The sequence below is a fragment of the Neofelis nebulosa genome, chromosome 4 (assembly GCF_028018385.1).
Source record: "Neofelis nebulosa isolate mNeoNeb1 chromosome 4, mNeoNeb1.pri, whole genome shotgun sequence".
Classification (NCBI taxonomy): Eukaryota; Metazoa; Chordata; class Mammalia; order Carnivora; family Felidae; genus Neofelis; species Neofelis nebulosa.
In genome coordinates this window covers 73,459,350-73,475,764 of record NC_080785.1, presented here as the reverse complement: position 1 = coordinate 73,475,764, position 16,415 = coordinate 73,459,350, and the positions used below count along the sequence as shown (strand labels likewise).

Below are 16,415 nucleotides of genomic sequence, written 5' to 3'. Positions count from 1 at the left end.
AAGAATCCTTGATTTCTAAGTCAAGAGCCTGTGTTTTATTCCTAGTTCTTCCTCACAGCAATGCTCACTGTTCCCCCAGTTATAGTCATGTAACCTTTCTGACTGTCAGTGTCTATGCCTATTAAGTGGGTTTGCTAATCATTTAGGAAGATGGTATGAAAACAGTTTGGAGAGAGGCAACAGAGAGTTTTACCTTTGCAAGAGAAGATCTGGAAGAGTAATTGAGGTTGCTGGTCTGTGGGTCAGAAAACCTGAAATTTAACCTGAGTTGGCCATGAACTACCTGTGTGACCTTGGGCAACACACTAAAGCCCCGAGACCTTAAGGTCTTTGTCAATAAAAAAGATGATAAGACTCAACGATTCGTATAGGTGCTGCTGCAGCTTGAAAATGCTATCGTCTGGCACCATCATTCTACATCTGTTCTTATAAATGCCCTAAATAAGAACAGTGCCAGTGGATGGGACTCTGATGTTAGCAACCCAAAGAGGGGTCTGGACTTCAAATGTGAAATATGTTGGGGCTCTCTAACATGAGTCTCTGGATTTTCAAGACAATAGACATGAATACCTCGGGGAAAAAAAATTAGAAAAATTCACTAGATGGGGCGAGAGGAGCCAGGCTTTTAATTACTGGGCTAAAACTAAATGTGATGGATTAAGTCAATCAACCCTCATTAATAAAACGTGATAAGTAAATTACAGTAGTACTCACAGAGCTGGGATACTAAAGGTTAGAAGTCTTGGCTAATCACAGCAATTCTTTAAAGATACCATGAAGCATAACTTTGGGAGATGTGACATATCTGTAAACCATTGAAAATGTGAGTGGCAGCCAGTGTCCTGTGAGGCAGTGGGAAGTGGTGGTGGGTGGGGGTGGGGGGGTCGGGAGAGTAAAAGGCAGTATTCTGTGAATCTGAAGAGTTCCAGAAATATCAGAAATCCTGAGAACTGCCGATCCAAAACGTGTGCAGAGGAACAGGCTATGGTCCCTGTGTTGTTTTCTACTACGTTGGCTCACACGCACAGTTGGCTTGAAGGTCTTCCCTAGATGTGCAGGGACATTTATGCAGTTGGAACCAGAAGCCTGGCCACAATGTGACCTTGGAGTAGGTTACTAAACTTTCAGAACCCCAGTTTCCCTCACCCATAAAGTAGGGATACAATTATCTGCTATAATAAACCGGGGTAAGAATTAATTTTCTACTTTGTGCATTTTGCATTTAACAGACCTTTAATAAATATTAGTATGCAACCAATATCCCTTTCATGAAATCACACTTCCTATTCTATCTCTTTTTAAAGACAGCTAACCCTTTGACCAACAAGATTTTCTTTTTTAAACTGGTTTGAAACATCTACCCATTGCAGGAGGAACAACCCCAGAAATAGTACACACCAAACATCTTAGGCTTTGACAAAACCACAACGGTCTCTGGGTATGTGACAGATGGAGGAGAGAGTGGGTTGTCTCACCTGAGACGTTACCCCAGTACTGCTCAACCTTCTCCATCTATTCCCAGCCCCCCCCCCCGCCTCCCCCCCCCCCCCATCTTCCTCACCCTTTTCCTTCCATGTGGCTCTCCGTTCTTCATTCCCACTGCTCTGGTGTGACCCATACTTGCTGACATTTGTCTTAAAAGCCATGCATTCTGTTGCTTTCCACTCTTCCACAGTCCCTGGTTCCCACTCTTTTCCCTTTAAGAGCTGTTTGTCATCCTCTCAATCTCTTCTCTGTCAACCTTGCCTTCTGAGCTTAGCAGAAGTTTATTTGTCCTTAGACAACCTTGTATTTCCTATCCCATACTCTCTCCCTAGAAGCATGCAAGGGGAGATACCTCACTTCCCCTATCCTACCCTCTTTTTTCTTTTTTTTTTTTTTCAACTTCCCAGGTCTGTGTCCACAGTTCAAATCACTGCTCACTAGTGTCAGACACTCCATTGTTATCCCATTTCTCTCAGAATAAAATTGCAGTCTTGCCCTGCACCACTTCTGCTCTGATTCTTCTCATCACTCTGCCCCTTGCTTCCTCTGCGGCAGCCATACTGGCTTCTTTAGTGTTTCTCAGACCTACCAAGCACATTCATGCCTCTGAGGTTTGCATTTGCTGGAGTTTTTGTTGTTGTTGTTGTTGTTTTTTGCTGAAATGCTCTTCACCCACACATAAGCATGGCTGTCTTCCTTACTTCCTTCAGGTCTCACTCAGAAGTCATCAGAGGGACGTTCTCTGACCACCCTACATGAACTGCATCTACTCCCATCTATCTTATTTCACTTTGTTTCTTTTCCTTAGCACTTATCATACTCTAACACATTATAGGCTTATTTGTTTATTTGTTTAGTGTCAGTCTCCCCCCACCTCCAGTATATAATCTACAGAAGAGCTCAAAATTTGTTTTATGTTCTCTTGTATCACTAAAATAATTCCTTGGCACATAGTGGGCAATAAATATTTGTCAAATGAATGAATAAATGATCTCTCCTCTTACCCAACCTCACAACTAGCCCATTGTTGGCTAGCTGACAGCTTATTAATGAAAATAACTCTCTATAATACATAACTTTAGGGAAATCCTTCTGAATTTATGTATTTTACATGCAACCAATATTCTGCTAGGGGCTTCAGCTGAAATTGTTCACAAAAATGTTACTTAGGGATAATTTGATTCAACACACCACAGATTAAGTGTTATCTAAAATTATTGCCACTATAAAGTCAGTATATTCAGTTAATTGAAATTATACTGGAATGTGTGTCTTACACTGGAATGTGTATATAACAAATGTGAATTTTGTTTAAAATACTTGTCTCTCCTCATATAAAGAGTAGGAAGAAGTTTGGAAGCCAGAGGTGAGCAGATTCAGGTCTCAATCCATCATGATTTTTTCCTACCATATTACAAATCGAGAGTCTTGCAAGCCCGGTAAGAGCCAATGAGGTGTAGCTCAGTGCTTAAGAATCGCATCACAGGAGCCAGGCTTTGGTGATTCAAATCCAGGTCCTGCCACTGAGCTGTTTGTGTCCTCTGGTAAGTTACTTAACTTCTCTGAAACTTGGTTTCTTTATCTGGGTTAAGACTCCCTGCCTCTATGGTTGTCCTGAGGATTTAATGAGTTAATCCATGTAAAGCACTTAACAGGATTGGCACATAGAAAGTACATAGTTAGTTATGATTATTACTAATATTCCTCCTGATAAAACAGCTGTCACTTCTTAGGAGTTTTACTGTCCTTTTTCCTGGGCACCTGGCCCAGGATTTACTGCACAGTACTCTGTGTTCAATCGGTACAGCCACCACACCCTTGGATCCCTTGCTACTAGTGATATATGCAGTCTTCTCCCTTCTTACTTTTCCCCTCCCTTGCTCCCTTGCTCCCTCCTTCTTTCCTTTCTTCTCTCCTTTCTTCCTCCTTTCCCCTTCCCTCCCTCCCTCCCTCTCTCCTTCCTTCCTTCCCTCCCTCCCTCCTTCCTTCTTTCCTTCCTTTCTTCCTTCCTTCCTTCCCTCCTCCTCTTCCCTCCCTTTCTTCTCATAAATCTTGCCTTTTCTTACTTTCTCCTACACTTCCTCTCTCATACATTGCAGTCTGTTCTGCATTAGCTGTCAGTCCTCTCTCCATTCTTCTGTTGTTTCTGCTCTCATTCACAGGAGGGAAAAGACCTGTCATGTCACCAGGAAGAATCCCCAGAAGCAAATCTTTCAGGCTGTCACTTCCTGGGTAGAATTTTGTTCTTTCAAGCAGCTTCTGCTTTAGACATCTGAGGCCCTTTATCAAAGACTGTTTGCTGCTCAAGTTGATCAGAAATGCCATCTCAGCACTTTTAACCCATGTGTGGGTTATACCAGCAGCATCCAGTGCTTTTGAAAACATTGACTTGTCTTATCAACAATCATGGGCTAACCATAAAATCGACCATAACCAATTGTATTGCTTGCTGCTCCTAGGGGGCATGGATGAAATAATGTGGTTACTTTGATGCCTAATAAAATTCAATTCCAGTGATGGTGAGAATGTAGGAAGGAATGAAAGACATGTTCAGTGCAAATGTGTATTTTTTCCTCTTTGTCCTATTAGATTAGGAACTCCTTGAGCAAAAGGACCATGTCCGCTACCTTCATTTTTAATGTTTGGGATGAGTGCTCAGCTTAGTGCCTTCCTCACAATACATGCTCAATAATGAAACACTCCCTGCTTCCTGAATTTTTGCTTTTCAAGTACTAGACAAATGTGGTAAAAAATTCTGAGTACACAAAGGCTGAAAGAATAAACCCATGAGTGAGTGCAGTGCTTTATGTTGTTGTCATTCATGTAGCTTTGTGAAACATAAAATTGTAAGACTAAATTGTCAGGCCGGTAAAAAAAAAAATTTATCTCAAATCTCAATGATCCTGTAAACTTTTACAACATATCTCTGTGGCAATAATTACAGTAGACCCCCCCTTTCGTGGTTTCACGTTCCACAGTTTCAGTTACCTGTGGTCAAGCTTTGTCAGAAAGCAGATAATCCCCCTCTGACCTATCGTCAGAAGGCCAGTAGTAGCCTAACGCTATGTCACAATGCATATGTCATTCACCTCACTTCGCCTCCTCATGCAGGCATTTTATCATCGCACATCATTACAAAAAGAAAGGTGAGTACAATACAATAAGATATTTTGAGAGAGAGAGAAAGCGAGAGAGATCACATTCACATAGCTTTGTTATTATTGTTCTATTTTGGTAAGTTATTATTGTTAGTCTCTTACTGTGCCTACTTTATAAATTAAACTTTATCATTGGTATGCATGCATAAGAAAAACCAGTATAATGGGGCTTGGTTATATCTGCAGTTTCAGACATCCACTGGGCGTCTTGGAACATAACCCTGGTGGGTAAGTTGGGGCAGGAGAGGACTACTATACTGTAAATTATAGTGATATAGAGATATATCTTAATTCTCTCTCTTAATTGTTAAACTCTTCGGTGAACTAGTTTCTACTGTTGTGCTATACACATCATATGCTTTCAATACCTGTTTGCTGAATAAATTAATGAATGATTAAATGGATGATGTTAGACTTCCACTCATTCAGAATATTCAAAGAGGTTTTCCGTAATTCAATTAAGTAAAAAAGTTACTATCTATATGATATGTATGGATTGACATTAAAATATAAAATTACAGGAGCACCTGGGTGGCTCAGTTGGTTAAGTGTCTGACTCTTGATGTCAGCTCAGGTCATGATCTCACAGTTGTGAGATGGACCCCCATGTTGGGCTCTGTGTTGACAGTGTGGAGCCTGCTTGGGATTCTCTCTCTCTCCCTCTCTCTCTGCCCCTCCTCTGCTTGCTCTCTCTCTCTCTCTCAAAAGAAATAAATACACACATACATACATACATTTGCATGAGTCAAAATTATACCAAACATAATGTTATTTCTTATGATTCAAAAGGCACTTCAAGATCTTTAACTTTCAAGATTAAGAGAAGCCAACTGGTCTCCTAAAAAAGTATATTCATCTCTTGTTTTGGTCTATCAATAGTTTACTATGACTTTTAAATAAATCTGTTTTGTCAAGTTGTATGGATTCTGAATAAAAAGAAGTTTTATATTCTCATTGGAAAGAGTTTAGAAGGCTAAAGTACCTTGAGAAAGACAATATAACATTGAACCAAAGTGATGAAAATGATTGTATTTAATTTTTTTAATACATTTGTATCTCGACATATTACATTTCTAGACCAAAATGGTTTGTACATCTCTGTTGCTTGAGCAGGAGGAAATCATTACAATGAAAAGAGTTATTGAAAATGGTCCATGTTGTGTAATTCCCAGGATAAATGGGCTGAGTAGCAAATATTTCTGTTGTGAACTGTTTTATACCAAAATGTGCATTATTAAACCCATTTGTTGAGCACATTGAAAGATCGAATATCTTCCTAACTCGACACTGGAAAATGTTTATTTGCCATTCCTCTCCTTCCTCTGCTCTGATCTTGTTAGATATTGTCTCTGGGTTTTCTGGAATCCATCCATATTTAGAGGGGAAAAAAAATCATAGCTGTAGAAACCAGAAAAACAGAATTTACAATTTATAAACACATATTTTTAACAAGATCATAAGAAATTTAAAATAGCTTACATAATAGAAACAGCATGTAGGAAAATATATAGAACGATGTGGTGGGTGACTATTTTTTATACCATCATAAGGATCCTATACATTTGAAGAACACAAAAACAGTAGTCATCAGGCTATAAGAACTTGAATGTAGCAGAAGTATGATAGTGATCAGGATGGTTTTGGGGTGATGTTATGCCCCTTTGATTTTATAAATAGGTTACTTTATGCATGCTGTGTACTTAAGTTATATACATTTAATTGTTGCCCTTTAAAACACCGTGTGTGCAATCAAGTTGTTTTTATTTCACTTAGAGTAATCATATGTGGGCCTGGTTCCATCTTACAATTACTTCCAAAAAAAGAAAAAAAAAAAAGCTCTGTTGTTGAAAAATTAATACAGCACCGAAGACTAGAGTCAAAGGTAATAGCAACAGCTGGAATGGAAGAGGCAGTAAGCAGTTTTCCTCTTTGACGATCCTTTTCTTCTCCAGTTAATGCCATTTACCTAGAGTCAAACTGGAAGTAAAACATGCAGGTATAGATTTATCTATTTATCCATTCATTCAATAAATATCTATTGAGTGCCTACCACGTGCCAGCTTAGTACTCAGCATGGGGACATGTTATAAAAAGTTTTATTTATTTTTTTATTTTTAAATTTTATTTAAATTCAAGTTAGTTAACATATAGTGTAATAATGATTTCAAGTAAAACGTTTTTTTGGCTTTTATTTTTTTTAAGTTTACTTATTTTGAGAGAGAGAAAGCACAAGCAGCAGAGGGGCACAGAGGAGCAAAGACAGAATCCCAAGCAAGCTCTGCACCATCAGGACAGAGCCCGATGTGGGGCTCAAACCCATGAACCATGAGATCACCACCTGAGCTGAGATGAAGAGTTGGACAGTTAATGACTGCGCCACCCAGGAACCCCTCAGGTAAAAAGTTGTAATATGATGTTGGGCTTCTGGAGAGACCTTGAGGTGAGAATTGGAAGTCAGATAAATGGTGTTAAAAGTGCCTTTGAAGCAGATGTAAATTGAAGGAAGTTAAATGAAGAGACAGGTGTATTTTGAGATGTGGGGGGGATATGAGACCTGTTACATTCAATTGCTTCAGGAAGTCTCTGCTATGAATGACACAGGAAGGTTATATGAGATTTTGAGGTACATGGGAGAGAATTATGTGTGCAGAGCCGTGGAGGAGAATATTCTCGGCACTGAATCAGGGATTGTTGTTGGCATTGTGGCACAGTGGTAGGGAGCATGTGTGTGTTACAGTGAGTCAGAGTCATCCCAGCCTTTCTCCAGCAATGCTCTTGGGCATGCACAGAACACTGGACCGCATGTATGACATAGGTTTGCCCACTGACATGGTGGGTCACAAGAATATGACAGGGACCTCAGTGGGGAGGGCAATAATAGGCTGGCAAGAGTGTTTATGGATGGATTAAACTATGAAGGATTGAGTGTTTATTAAACTCAGTGAGCAGAAAGCAGGGAGAAGGTTGGGAAGGGGAGGAGTGCAGTAGCACATATGGGGGTTGTGCATCAAAAACAAATAGTGCCTATAATGGTTAAATTCAGGGATGATCTTGCTGATGCATGGCTGAAGTAGGGTGGAGTTGGAGGATTGCAGGGAACAAGATCATGAGCCTCTACAGCTGAGGTAACTGATGGGTCCCCCAGCATGAATTTTGAAGTTGTCAGAAAGTGGTGATGAGGAATGAGGATGTGGAGGAAGATCATAAACCAGGTGCTATATTCATTTAGAAAGATGGAAATGGATCTCATGTGAGTTCAGTAAACAACAGCTGTGGTGCCTTTAAGATGGTGGAACAGAGAAGTGGTGTCAATTTTAAATGAGGAGAAAAAAGAAGTGGACAGTTGAGCAGCCCAAAAATTTAAAGCCTGGCCCTGTAAATTACTGGAAGAAAAATCCCAAGAGGGCCAGAATTTATTTTGGAGACATCCATATATTATATGCAATCAGCCACATTTTTTCCTAGGTTCATTCAAATACATGTTATTTTGTTGTTGTTGATTTGATTATTCATCATTACGGATACTGTCTTGGGTAAGAAAAAGATGTTATTTTATATTCTGTCTTGATTCCTTTCTAACACTTCTTTTATAGTATTTTTTCATGGTTTCTCAGCTTTAAAAATGTCAAATACTGGGAGGATACACTTTCCCAAATATCAGATACTCGAGGCTTTTACATATATCAAGAATAAGATCCAGTTGGCAGAACCAACTAAACTAGAGAGTATGTTATTTTTCAGAGTAATCCCCTGTATCTGAAAGGAAAACACTGTAGTAATCCTTTTTTTCTTTCTAAATACCATAATTTAGTTAATCCTACTTATATAAGCATAGTCTTGGGCTGGTTTTCAAAACCACCATTATATTAAGTATGTAAAATACAACTGATATGATTGTCGAAATGTGTACTTTTTGCATTAGAATAGAGAACACCAATTTTTATGAGTTTCCTGACACACAAATAAGTGTTCTGATAACTTTACAGACATATTAGTATATTCATAGATATTCTGATTATTGCAAAGCCATGTATTTTGCATGGGTAGCTACCTAATTTGTTCACAAAGCTTAGCGAATGCTATTTAAATCATAATATAATAAACCTCTTCCAAGGAAGTTATTTAGTAGGGGCAGCAGATCCTGTCAGTAAAGGTTGACATTGGCAAACACCTGTCCTGTAGAGTTAAGTGCCCAGAGGCAGGTGTTCTTACATTTATTATGCTTCTATTGTGCTTTTCATCAGTACTATAACACCTAACTGAAAATGTTGATAATTTGAAAGATTTCTTAGTGCTTTATCAGTAAGAGCACACACACCCCATTCATTCATTGAGATGAATTTATTACTTTTCAGTCATTATTTAAGTAAACCAAGTCCATGAAATTCCAAAGTAAGATATTACCACTTTCCCACTTTCCTGCCTGCAGTGTTAATTCTCCTTTGGAAGACAGTCATCTTGCCTGCTGGATCCTTCTCTTAGTCTGACTCTGTTTGATATGAGATCAAAGGGCTTTCATTTTCTGTATCAATTAGGCTGGCTGTCTTGTCTCAATGAGATTAAGTAGCCTCTGGAGAGTAGTGACACCAGAACAGCCATAGATGAGCTGATGGTTAGCATACAATATGGCTGTCTTAATTCTTTCTAAATGATAGTTTGTCTAGTCTGATGTCTCTCTTTTATGGTCGTGTCTGAAGCTCATTTGTTCAGGGCAACCATGCAGCACACACCAGACCTGATAATCAGTAGTTTGAGTTTCTAAAATGGCTGGAGAGACACATCAATTCTCTCCCAGGCTTATGATGTTTCCCATACTAAGGCGAAGTCCAAGTTTGGTTGTTGTGCCTTTTTATATTTTTTATTTTTGGTAGGATACCAAGTACTAGAATATTTTACTCCAAATAAAATGTAAACCTTACACCCAAAATTTGCCTTGAAGTTGCTTAAAGGAAGCATTATCAAAAGCATTTGTGGAACCCCAAGCAAAGCTATGTAAGCCCAGTATTAGTCCTGCTCTATGTAGATTCTTCTGTATCTAGAAGCTTGTGGAGAAACTGAAGCAATGTGTTTAAACGTGTTTATTAAGACAATGGTGTTTATTAACAACAAGACACTGGTGTTTATTAACAACATCCTCTCTCAGTATATTCACGCTCTTTTCACCTTCAGAGATTTCCTCACCAGCTGCCTTGTCAAAAAAAAAAAAAAAAAAGATCGTCAGGGATAAACTCACTGATGTGGCCTTCCTCACCATCTTCAGACTTTTCTCTCGGCTTCAACATGTGCTTCCTTCTTCCTTATTATCCCAGAAGAAAATATTCCGCCACTTTCCAAGCCTTGGCTTTCACCCTGAGCCCCCAGAATCTAGCTTCCTCAGTTATCTCCCCTCCTCTCATGTACCCTTTCTCTTCTGGGTACACCCATGTGCTCGAGACTCCACCAGACGTTAAAGAAATAAAAAACAGTGACAAAAACAACCACTCTTTCTTTAGCTCAACTTCCTTTTTTTCTGGGCTAATGCCTTACATTTCACCTTTTCATCATCAAATTCTCAAGAAAGAAGGCTACATGACTTCTTCTATTCATTAGGTCCTATTCTCTTTTTTTTTCTTTTTCTTTTCTTTTCTTTTTTCTTTTTTTGAATAATAAACACCTCTTTTACATGACCGAAGACAGGAGGGAGGAAGATTTATTTGCCTTTTCAGGCTTTGGTTTTCCTCAGCTAAAACTCTAGCTCCTTGGGCACTTAGCCATCTACTCAGCCACACCGGCCTGGGCTTGAAGTGATGCACACAAGAAGCTTGGCCTCCTGGAACTGCTCCTCCGGAAGACAAAAATATGGAATGCTTCATGAATTTGTGGGTCATACTTGCGCTGGGGCCATGCTAATCTTCTCTGTTAATCATTCCAATTTTAGTATAGGTGCTGCCAAAGGGAGCATGGTCCTATTCTCTTTTTAATTCCCTGCCATCGGATTTCTGCCCCCACCCTACTGCTGTCACCAAGGTGGGTAAGAACATTGAGTTACCACTCCATGGACACTATCCTACTAGCCTCTCTTCTCCATTTGCCACTAACTGTTACTATCTCCAGACGGAAAGTCTTCTTCTCTTCTGAGTTCTGCCTCACTTCCTCTCCTGGTCATCCTCATGTATCCTTCTAAGTGTTTTGCCTCTTCCCTTATTTTTTTGTCCCTCGGTCCAGCCCTTAGAAGTTGGGGTTCCCTAGGGTTTCTTTCTCACTTGTTTCTTCTCCTTCCGCTAGTCCCCTTCACCCTTAGGCAATCTCATGCTTTGGCTTGATTTCTCCTCCATCAGTAGATCTGTATCTCCAACTACTCAAAGGAATTCCCTTTGAAGCACCTAAAAATTCAACATCTGGTGAAGAATTGAAATGACACTATCCCTACAATTTGTTCACAGAAATGTCTTCTCCCTTTCTCCCTAGCTCAGCCAAAAAAAAACCCTGTCATTCTCCCAGAGTGAACTGTGACCTTCCTCTAAATTCCTTACTTCCTTTCAGTTCTACCTCTTGAGAAACCTTCTCCTGCCCCTTCATTTTTCATTCCACTGCTTCAGTCTAGATCAGAGCTCATCACCTCACACCTGGAAGGTCACATCCAGGTGACCTTAGTCATATTTATACAGCTTTTCCTTAGTCATATTTATACAACTAGATCTGATCACGTCACTACCAGGATCAAAAACTTTCTTCAATTTCCATCTGCCTACAGGATATACTTTAGCCCAACCTCCTTTGTGCAGCATAAGATTCCCTTCAGAATATAGCCAAGTCTGATTTTCTAATTACTCTCTGGTCTTCCACTGCCATATGCCTTTACACACTCCAGAATGTTCCTCATTTGTGCCTTCATACTTAAGATCAAGGTGCTCCTTTTCCCTAGAATGCTCATGTTTCTTCTCTCCTCTTCTGTCTGGCAAATCTCGATTCTACTTTTATGTGGAGTTGCAGTGTCACCTCCTTTCTATTACACTCATCTTTGCTGACTGCAGCCTCCACCCCATTCCCACTGCTGTCACAAAACTAATTCTTATGTTGGGGTTCCATAGCATTTTATGTCTGCTTCCACTTAAAGTCCTTCCCTCATTGTCTTATAGCTATTTTTCTGTTACTCTCTCTCCCCTACTGGGCTACTAGCTCTTCTAAAGCCATGTTCACCTTTCCTGCTATGCCAAAGATGCTCACCTTGTCCTCAAGATGAAACAGAAAGCCTTAGCTGAGTGCCTCAGGCAGCATTAGTGGTCCTCTGTCCTGCCACAATTTTCTATTCATGTACTCTATTACAGCACTATTATATTGAAATTGTACGTGTACTTTCCATTTCTTCCATTAGACTGAGAGTATGTCAAAGCAAGGACCTCATCTTATTCATCATTGCCATCCAAATGGTTAGCACAGTGCCCAGAACACAATAGGTACCAAATAAATGTTTGTTAAATCATCTGTCATGCCCCTAAGTCTTTATTAGTCTTTTGTTTTGAATAGCTATATAAGATACATTTTTTTTTTTTCAACTTTTTTTTTTTTTTTTTTTTTTTTTTTTTTTTTTTAATTTTTGGGACAGAGAGAGACAGAGCATGAACGGGGGAGGGGCAGAGAGAGAGGGAGACACAGAATCGGAAACAGGCTCCAGGCTCCGAGCCATCAGCCCAGAGCCCGACGCGGGGCTCGAACTCACGGACCGCGAGATCGTGACCTGGCTGAAGTCGGACGCTTAACCGACTGCGCCACCCAGGCGCCCCTATAAGATACATTTTTAAATGCCTATTAATATACTATGAATATTCACCTATAATGACTACCACCTGCAGAGATCATTGAAAAATCTCAGTTGCTAGAGACAGATCACACTAAGTTAGTAGAAAACAATCTTGATTTGTGGGAAGCTGAGCCTCAGAGAGTGCTGAATTAAAAGGGAAAGAGTGAGCCATGTCATGCCAATGGCATTGGCATGCCAATAACAGTGCTTACTCATGGCATTGGCATGCCAATAAATATGTAACATCCCACAGCATGGAGTTATTATTTTTATAATAATTAGCCTCATCAATTAGAAAAGAGAAAGTCAAATAGAAGGTAACTGAAGTTACTTAACAAATTTATGCTAAAAACCAACTTAAAAGCTACACTAAAAATTCCCTTAGTCCCCAGAACCATAGTGTTTCTGTAGAGGGTCTTCCTATTAGAGTTTCCCCATAATTGTCAAGTTATAGGACAAAAGAAAGCATCTTATTTTTAATCAGCTGAGGTTGGTGTGAGGGTGAACTGGAGAAACATGGGGGAGGCAAGGATCAAGGAAAACCAGCTCTTCTCTCTTCCCCTACATTGCCTACCCTTGTGGATTTGCACAGATAATGTCTATTCATTGTTTAACAATCAGTCAACATGGTTAAGCTCCTGGGCTATAAATTGGAACAGAAATCTGAGGTGAGTCTGGCTTCAGAGCTCTCACTTTCTATGCCCTAACAAACTGAGTTATTTTGTGAATGCTCTAGTACCTAGTTAGATGATTTAAATCATTAGTAATATAAATTGGTAGTTATGTTAATAAGATAACTCCACATTTTCTTTTAGCAAAATAGGGCTGTTTCAGCCAACCCAATATATTTTTTCCCTTTCCTTTCCCCATTCCTCCCCGCTTGAATCAGGTTGTGATATGTTATAGGTATTTCCCAATAAATTACCAACCCCTATACAAACATTTTTTACTTAGCCCATATCCTGCTTCCTACACTCTTTTAAGTTTTATTTATGAATCACTCAAAATTTTACTCATTCCAGAAACTACACATTTACTTGTTAGTATATAACAGCCATTCTTCCTCCTTTATTTGCAATATTTTTAACATCCATTCTAAATGAACTCACCATTGCTTATCCTGGTTTGCATAATTATAGCTGGCTCTTATGTGTAATTATCAAAACTCTTTTATTCTTTCTTTTTCCCTTCCTCATCCTTTTTGCTTTTTGTAGAGGGTGAGGAGTTGGGGAGAGTTAGTTCTCTCACAGGAAGAAGGCACCTGACCGTGAGGGCACTTCACAGCTCATTAATTATCTATTGGGCATTGGCTCATTTAAAAAGTATGAGGCAGGTTGGGATTTGAGATTGGAGGAACCAGGGTGGAAAGCAATTTGTGTTAGAAAAAAATCAAGATGAAGAACCCTAGGCTCAGAGATGTCCCAGGCTTGCAAGAGGATTTTGGATTGGGGAATTTTTAGCAGCTTTTGAAAGATGAAGAAAGAATTCCTAGTATGCTAGAAATAGGAAGCAATGCTTCACGTTTAAGAAGAATTAATTCCACTTCACCCAATGAGATGAAAATTGGGAATTTACATAAAGAGGTAGTTTAGACTAAAATTATAAGAAGCTTCTTGGGAATGAAAACATAATTGATTATGAAGGGCAGATGGAATGCTGTCCTTTCCAATCTATAAAAAATATAAATAAATATATATGTATAATAAAGATACAATTTAATAGGCCATTTTAATTGTGGCTTTAAAAGAATTCAAACAATACAAAACAATGAAAAGTAATTCCCCCTCTTTCCTTTCTTAATCACCATCTCCCTTACCCTCTCCTTTCCCCATAGTTCCCTTGGTTGGACAAAACCACCATTATTGAGTTATTTATCCTTCTGGAGAAATTCTTTGCATTTACAAACATATATGTGTGTTAGTTATTCTTCATTTCACCGCATGAATGATAGCATACTATATGCACTGTCTGCACCTTACTTTTTCCTCTTGTTGAGGTTTCTTAGAGATCTTTTCCTTATGAGTCCATATAGAGTTGCCTTATGCTTTACAACCACTGCAAAATTTAATTAACCATTCCATTCTGATGGACATTGAGGTTGTTTACATTCTTCTGCTGTTACAAAACTATACTGCATCAGAGTAGAGCAGAAAGAACATGAAAACCTCTTGATGGGAGCATTGGAGGCAAGGTAGGACAGAATGAACTGTTTTCACATGAACCAAATGTTTTTAGGTCCTGCTTCTCTGTGTGCCTCATTGCCATGCATAAATAGGAGGAAACACACAGGAGCTCTATGAAAGGGCCACTTACTGTTGTTTTCCTATTAGGTTAGGCACGTTTCCACTGTGTGGAGTTATTATGTAAAGTACCCCAAGTCTTTTATGGCAGTGGGGGTACATGTTAGGAACATACGCAAGTTATATCAGGAGAGAACGATGTTGTGCAAAGAGCATTGGTTTGGGTCACAAGAACTTGGTTCAAGCCTTAGCTCTGCATTTTATTGGTGTGATCGTTGGAAGACCTTTTAGTTTCTCCAAGCCTTATTTTCTTCTTCTGTAAAATACAGATAATAGTACCAAACTCATGTTTCAAAGATTTAATGAGATAATGCTTATGAAGTGATTCTATAAACCAGTGGTTCTCAAACTTTAAACAGTTTCTGATTCAGAAGGTCTGGAGTAGATAGACCTTAAGAATTTACATTTCTGATAAATTCTCATGTAATACTGACACTGCTGGTCTGGGACCAGAATTTTGAGAAACACTGGTATAAGCCATAACAAACTGATAGGTGGTGTTACAATTTTTGTCACTATAGTTATTACCCAAGAAAGAACACTACCTTTACATGTGCCTTTAGAGAAGTGAGAGAGGTAATGGTGTTCATCTTTGAATTAAAATAAAAATTCTGCCAGTCAATCGATTACAGAAATTTCTAAAGAAATTGAAATTATTGGTGGGGGCGGGGGAGAAATACTAAACACATAATTATGCACTCTTTGAGTTTATTTAAATGTTCATGCACCTCTGAATTCACTGGTTAAGAGCACTTGACAGGAAGTGGAAGTACAAAAATAAACAAGAAAGGCTCATCTCGTGGCATTGCTGCCTTAACTGAACACAGGAAGTCCTGGAAATCTTGCAAGACCGTCTGTTCCTTCATGTTGTCTAGCCTGATTTTAAGACCTAATAGAGCATTTTATGTTTGTATTTGTCAAGGTTATCCAGAGAAACAAAACAGAACCAACTGGAGAAAAAAAAATTATACAACACACACACACACACACACACACACACACACGCAAAAGAGAGTTATTATGAGTTTTAAGTTATCGTAACTATGGCATATAGTTCTGGTCTGAGTCCAGGAACCAGCAGAGCCAATGGTATAAGTTCCATCCCAAGTCTGAATCCAAAGGCAGGGGAAAACAAATGTTTTAGCTCAAAGACAGGAAGACAGAAATAATCCTTTCCTAACTTTTTATGCTATTTATGTCTTCAACAGATTGGACGAGGCCCACCCACAATGGGGAAGGCCATCAGCTTTATTCAGTCTACCAATTCAAATGTGAGCCTTATCCAGAGATACCCTCACAGATGCACCCAGAAAAAAATGTTTTTTTTCAAACTTTTTAATGTTTATTTATTTTTGACAGAGAGAGACAGAGACAGAGTGCAAGTGGGGGAGGGTCAGAGAGAGAGGGAGACACAGAATCCGAAGCAGGCTCCAGGCTCCAAGCTGTTGCCACAGAGCCTGATGCAGGGCTTGAACTCACGAATGGTGAGATCATGACCTGAACCAAAGTCAGACGCTTAACCAACTGAGCCACCCAGGCGCCCCAGAAATAACTTTTAACAAAATATCTGGGCACCCTGTGGCCCATTCAAGTTGACACATAAAATTAACCATCAAAATGTTGTTGATGAATGTCTAAAATGAGCTAGTTTCAGGGCACTTATTTTGGTTTTCCAGTCCACAATACTGCTTC

General features: G+C 39.2%; 2 long non-coding RNA genes and 1 other non-coding gene across 8 annotated transcripts in view; 1 reads left to right on the top strand and 2 right to left on the bottom strand.

The window, feature by feature from the left end:
- LOC131509404 (uncharacterized) overlaps window positions 1–16,415 on the top strand; it is a 75,845-nt gene that overhangs the window by 5,678 nt on the left and 53,752 nt on the right. For 4 of the 6 annotated variants that reach the window (XR_009260474.1, XR_009260475.1, XR_009260476.1 and 1 more), the window contains exons 3-4: window positions 6,846–7,038; window positions 15,932–15,994. This is a non-coding gene — a long non-coding RNA (uncharacterized LOC131509404). Of the gene's footprint in view, window positions 1–6,845; window positions 7,039–10,560; window positions 12,110–15,931; window positions 15,995–16,415 lie in introns of those variants that run through there. The other 2 variants (XR_009260478.1, XR_009260473.1) reach the window with 2 other exon arrangements.
- Window positions 5,658–16,415, bottom strand: part of LOC131509403 (uncharacterized) — a 165,736-nt gene continuing 154,978 nt past the window's right edge. Inside the window, exon 4 of the long non-coding RNA XR_009260470.1 lies at window positions 5,658–6,620. This is a non-coding gene — a long non-coding RNA (uncharacterized LOC131509403). The remainder of the gene's footprint in view (window positions 6,621–16,415) is intronic.
- Window positions 10,476–10,584, bottom strand: LOC131511179 (U6 spliceosomal RNA). Its single transcript, XR_009261384.1, has one exon. It is a non-coding gene; the product is annotated as a U6 spliceosomal RNA (small nuclear RNA).